The sequence below is a fragment of the Panthera leo genome, chromosome A1 (assembly GCF_018350215.1).
Source record: "Panthera leo isolate Ple1 chromosome A1, P.leo_Ple1_pat1.1, whole genome shotgun sequence".
Taxonomy (NCBI): Eukaryota; Metazoa; Chordata; class Mammalia; order Carnivora; family Felidae; genus Panthera; species Panthera leo.
The window spans coordinates 121,633,783-121,640,549 of NC_056679.1; positions in this window are offsets into that span (position 1 = coordinate 121,633,783).

The following is a 6,767-nucleotide window of genomic DNA, read 5'->3' on the forward strand; positions in this document are numbered from 1 at the left end:
CAGTGACTCCCCCCTACCACACACATCGCCCAAGAAGTTCGCTTTCCCTGCAAGATCTTCCTTCTCCCTGGGAGCAACTCATCCTTCAGCAAACATTGGTTTCCACAAATAGGGGTCAGATCCCCAGTATAAGTTCTCAGGATCCCCAGAGATGAGAAAGACATTTTCTGCATAGCACTGTGGGAGTCATCAGTGCTGTTGACCAAATACAGAGTATCCAAAAGTCTGGAGACAAAATATAATTCCTTCATGAATTATCATATCAACAAACTATTCACTATGTATTCTCTTATGTTTTCAGACTTTGTGGACGCCCTGTACTGTGGTCCCCGTCTGTCTGGGCACATCATTGGTCATGCTTCCCTTGTCTCCATGGAGTTAAGTGTAGCCACCTGACTAGCTTTGGTTCATGAAAAGGACACAGAAACGACATGTATCAATTCCCTGTAGAAGCCTGCATGGAACAGTCCAATATGCTCTAATCTTTCCTCCCTGCATTGGTCTTGCAACTGTCCGGGGGTAGAGATTCAGTCCGTCGTCTTTGCCGAGTGAGGGCGACCGGGGCAGGGACCACCTCCCGTCCCCACTGATGTAAGATGGAAAGTATTGTGAAAGAGGAGCTATTCTTTGTGATATGAGATGACTGAGACCTGGGGTGAATGTGGGAGAAATCAACAGTTGTATGAATGCCTCTGAGCGCTCTGGGGGAAAGAAAGAGTAGGAGGATAATATACTAAAATGTTGGAGATTTTATTGCCTTCTTTGTGCTTCTTTATACTATCTAATGTTTTTATACTAAGCACACAATAATATTTTTTTTTTTACAGAGATGAGTTGTGTTTTCCATTTATAACTTGGGGATTGTGGAAGCCCAGCAAAGTTCTCCGGCAGCCCTCACCAGTGCGGCAACCTTTGAAAATGCACACATTCTCTCTGAGGTAGCCCTAGGGAGTGATCACTATGGCTTAATAAAGAAGAAATGGAAGGGAGAAAATGTTAGGCACAGGAATAGTTTTTGAGGGGGAGGGCAAAGGTGAACTTTTAAGTACACATTGCTTAAGCATAGCGCATATTTGAGCCTACCAACTATGCATATTTTTTTTCTTCCTGTTATAACAACGTTATGTCTCTGAAGTCACTCACTCAGACACGGGTGGAAGTCCACATTGTGACACTCCTGGTCTCCATTACCATAATTACTTGACAATCTACGACTTTGTTGTCACGCTGGTACAGAGGGATCCGAATAGTACCTGGCACCCGCCGTCGTGGGGACCAAAGTCGGCAGTGCCCATAAACGCTCAGTTCGATACCTGTCCAGAGTGCATGCTTGGTAGATGCTGGTTACTAGTAGTGCCATTGTTGGCTTTATCATCTGTGATTTGGGGGAGCACGACTAGTGACAGAAGATCCTCCACGTGTAAGGACTCACTTTTTTGCCTGCACCAATCGTAATGAATGCCCACACCTAACCCTGGGAGGTAGGTGCGAATAGAACTTTTTAACATGGAAACTGAAGCTCAGAGTGGTTAATTAATTTGCCCCAAGCCACACAGCTGGGAAGAGGCGAAGCTTGGATTCCAACTCCTGTGTGTCCAATACTACAACGGACACTCTTCAGTTATTCTCTCCAGGGAGCTGGTGCAGTGCCTCGTCTTCACTCTGTGCGGTTCTGTATACCCACGGGCCCCTGTTTAGGACAGCATGTTCCCTGTTACCCACCTGCCACTCGGATCGTTGCAAACACACCCAGCCGCGAGACTGTTAGCCAGTGTGACGGAAGGTTCACCGTCTCCTATGTGCCTCCAGTTTTCAGCACCAGCCACTACTGTGGGCTAAGCAGGGGTGGGGCCCTGGGGGACCAGCTCTGTAACTGCTGAGAGGGTTTCATCCAAACATTCTGTGTTCCAAACCTGAGAATTTAAAGCCTTTTTGGAGGTTGTTATCATATTACAAGTCCTTTTCCGGAAGTTGGAGACATCAGTCCTCTCTCATGCCGCTCTGCTTCAAGGAACACACTGGAGGCCATCGTTGTACTGCGCGTACCCGTAACTGCTGCTTCGTGACACGCTCACATGTTCGCAAGTCAGAATGCCACAGGTGAAGTGGACAACACTTAGGTTTTCATCCGCAAGAGTGGGAGGGATCCCTGGGGAATGGCGTGCACAAGCACTTCCCCTGGCCCGTGGTCTCTTCAGCGGACTGAAACGCTGTTTTTCAAAGAGTTGCTTAGGCTTCCTGAAAAATCTCCTTTCTCCCACACTCCTGCCTTCCAGAAGCCTTGGGGTAACCACGGGGTAACCACGTCATTAGAACAACACAAACATCACACCGTAAGTATGGGGAAGACAGGAGAAAATGTAGGGCAAAGCTGTAACTTATTCACATGGTTGGAAGGGAAACACAGGCATCCTTGCTCCCATTGCAGTGATTTTGGAGAAAGCCTTAAATGCTCCAGGGAAAAATAAAGGTTTCTGCTTCATTTCAGAACCAGCTATGCAAGACAATCTATCTATTACGTATAAATGATTGAGAGAGAGAAGAGACCTATTATAATAGGTTTGAAATTCTTATACACCTTAAAAAAGTTTATGTGGTATTTTAAATGTTTGTATTTTCAGGGGCGCCTGGGTGGCTCAGTCAGTTAAACATCTGACTTTGGTTCAGGTCATGGTCTCACAGGTTGTGAGTTCGAGCCCTGCATTGGGCTCTGTGCTGACAGCTCAGAGCCTGGAGCCTACTTTGGATTCTGTGTCTCCCTCTCTCTCTCTGCCCCTCCCCCACTCACACTCTGTCTCTCAAAAATAAATAAACTTGAAAAAAATTTTTAAAAAGTTTGCCTTTTCATAAGGAACTTCCCTTCAGTGCCCCACAACTCCCAAAATCAAGATGGCACACAGTTATCCTTCCTATGTGTGGATTTTAACACAGCCCACATGCACACTCCACTGTAAAAGGACTGTTGACGACATCACTCTTATACAAGGGTTGGAACTAATATTCATACTCAAGCTCTTAATGACATTGGTTAATAGCCAAACATAACAGTCTGCAGTCTGAATACGACTTAACATTGCAAAGAATAAGCGGAAGAGATGTAATTTTCTCAGTTTAGAGATTTGTTACTTGTGCTAAGTCTCTGCGGGATGCTTCATTAGTAATAATACAGGGAAACTCTCTGTTATTTAAAGATCAGCCAGGGGAGACTTTCTAACCGTCCCACAAGTGTGTCTTTAAATGTTTAAATTTTATTTTAAAGAGAGCCAGAGAGCATGAGTGGGGGAGAGAGGCAAAGGGAGAGTGAGAGAAAAAGAAACTTAAGGAGGCTGCACACTTAGTGCAGAGCCTGACATGGGGCTGGATCCCATGACCCTGGAATCATGACCTGAGCCAAAATCAAGAGTCAGACACTCAACTGACTGAGCCACCCAGGCACCCAAATGTGTGTCTTTTTTTAAAGTTTATTTATTTATTTTGAGAGAGACAGAGAGAGAAAGAGAAAGAGGGAGAGAATGTACACAGGAGGGGCAGAAAGAAAGAGAATCCCAAGCAGGCTCCACACTGTCAGTGCAGAACCCGATGTGGGGCTAAAAATCATGAACTGTGAGATCATGACTTGAACTGAAACCAAGAGTCAGACACTTAACTTACTGAGCCACTCAGGCACCCACAAATGTGTGTCTTTAATGAGCTCTTTCAATACCTGATGATCATCTACCTAGTGGCAAGAACAAGTGACTACAAGTACCAGTCTTTAAAATTTTGTATTAATTATGTGATACATTTTAATCATTCTAAGAAATTCAGAAAATACAGACGAATTAGTAAATAATGAAATGTCCTCGTAATGGAATGCTATGTGATCATGAAAAGGCTAGAGCTTTATGCTTGGATGTGGCAAGATGAGTGTCATAACCACAGCCATCACCACAACAATGGCTAGAGCTACCATGAATGAGAGTGTAAATGTTTCAGGCACTCAACGCTTTGGACACATTAATTTATTTTTTCCTCTTAAAACAACCTTATGATTAGATACCAAATATTACACTCTGAATGCAGATAAATTGCTCTTTGTACATTTTCTGCCTAAGCGTGGGACTTTCTGGCCCATAAGCTTGAACTGAATTTGGGACTAAACAGCCAAGCTCCGTCTGGCTACACTGTCCATCCATAAGTTCCTGGAATCATTTCGTGGGCAAAATGGACCCAATGCAAGATGTGAGGTTTCAGCAAGATATTGTGAAACCAGTGAGTATAAGGAGGCTGTTGACTGAACAAACGTTAGCCGATGTTCTATGGAGGAATAGTTCCTTTTGGTGGTCTAGACAGGCCCAAGTACTTGCACTATATATAGACTTTAGCTAGTTCTTAAGAAGCATGTGATGGGAACTTCTTAAAATTAATGTTATTTACCTGCTAGGATGTAAATGCTAAAAGGATGTGGTCTACATTATGGACAAGGGCTTTGTAAAATGTGATATTAGAAAATGGAAATTTTACGAGTTCTGGGAACAGAGACAGTTGATGGGAGTGAAATGGGAGAAAATTCTAATTTTTGCTGCTTTGCTAGAACTTAATCTAAAGTACTGAAAAAAAATGAATAGTAGAACTACAACATCCCTGGGTTAATTATGCTCACTTTGACTCTATCAGGCTGCCTGTTGCTGAAAAATAACCCTTGTACTTAAAACAATAGTCCCTTCCACCGCTGTTCATGGGGCTAGAATCTCAGAACTCCAAGCTGTTGAGGAACTCAGGATTCTAATCCAACTCCCAGCGTGGGGCATGAATTACTCTTTGTTGGCTGGTCAAATCATCTCAGTCAGAGACTTGTGGGATGGGTGGTAGTGGAGTGCAGTGGGTAAGACATCAACAGTTTTTGCTTTCATATTTATCAAGCTGTGTCTGGGAGACAAGGCAAGATTAGGGTCCCCCTACTACTCTGCCATCTTAACTCTTCCCAGATTTTGCTTTCAGATGGTCTTCGTGAGCTCTGTGACCTTGATGTTGCTTAACCTCTTAAGAGGTCATCCATCTCATCTCTAAAATAAGAATACCTCATGAGATTGTTGGAAGGATTAAATGAGGATACCTTAGCAAAGCCTTGGGTTGAATGCCTGACACAGCATCCTTAATGACTTTTTCATTATGATTATCATCACCAACATCACATAGAGGAGTAAGCATGATGTGAGGCATCAGACTGCAGGTGCTGGGACAGTGATAAGTCCATAGGGCTACTTTTGGCCATAAGCCATCCTCCTTATCTTGAACTGGGAACCAGTGAGCTCCCACTATCCTGAGTTCTTGTGAAAACTCTTTTCCTCATTTTAATGGAATTCTTATGTTACCTTTCTCCTATCTTGGATGTTCTTTAACATCAAAAAGACCAACCTTACCCAAGTATGGAGCACATAGAAAAACAAAATCAAATTCACAAAGAAGGGAAACAAACTGGTTGATTCTACCCTATACCCACCCCACCCAGATTAAAGCCCAATTCTTTCAGTACAATATTAACTTATAATATAATTACATGGTGATGAGACCTTCTCATATTTTATCGCATTCACTTATTACTTGACAACTTGGGAGGAAAATAGAGCAAAGAATACATTATCATCCTTGCTCTATAGATAAGGGAACAGAGAGAAAGCAGCGAACTTGCCTGAGCTACACAGCTGTTGGTAGAAATAAAATCCGGGTGTCTGTGTATAGGCTTCTAGCCCATTATCTTTCCACTGCTCCAGAGAAAGCAAATATGTGCAGCCACTCCCCCATTCATCACTTGCAACAGACATTGCTAATCAACCACAGTATTCTTTCCCACCACCTGAACTTAGACTCAGAGCCATTCTTACCACGGTGTTCCAGATAGCCATCACCAGTTGAGTATAAATGACACGAGAATATAACAAACATATTGGCCATTCCTGGACAGTGGCCTTCACCACTGATCTCATCAACTAATTCACTTGGCATATCAAAGCTGGAGGGAGAATTTTTTCCTTAGAAATCTGTTGCCAGGCCCTATTTTGAGCAGGTATGTGGTCAACATTGATTGCGTGCTCCTCCAGTCTAGATCCTTGGTCATTTTCATATCCCATAACCTGAAATGGAGCCTGACAGAGAGAGACATTGAACCACGTTTTGGTGGATGGATGAATGGACTTAGTGATTGAATAGGCCCATAGAAACATGTCTAGGGTAGAAAAGAGCCTCCGCTACCGATGGTTTTATAGACTTTTCACTTCGGATGATGACTTCACGCCTTCGTGTCTCCTAGCAGTGGGCCGTCAATCTAGAAAGCACTGTCCAGCTTCCAAACACTATCTATCTCCATTTATCAGAGGATATTATCAGACACTGTGCTGCTGAGGTAGCACATTAGGTAGAGCTTTTTGTTCTGCGTCGGTGATAAGGATTTGGGGAAATGTGTTCTGCCAGGGGAGGGAAGGTACATGGTCTCTCTATTACTCTGGCCTGATGACAGCTGCTAGCACTCTGCTGAATGATCAATAACTGGCTGCCAGTCCCGTTACTCCTCACTGGCTATTTTAAGAACTGCCAGCAGAGACCCACCATGGACTCATGAAAAAATATTCTGAAACAAGGAAGCCCACTCTTCCTCCCTATACCAACTTTGACCTTGGTCACAGAGCCCAGAGATGCATGCAAGTCCAGGAGACCTTTCAGAGGGTATCACAGAAAACCATCTGCGGTGGGACAGGTGACCAGCTATTCCCGTGCACTTAGCCATCGAT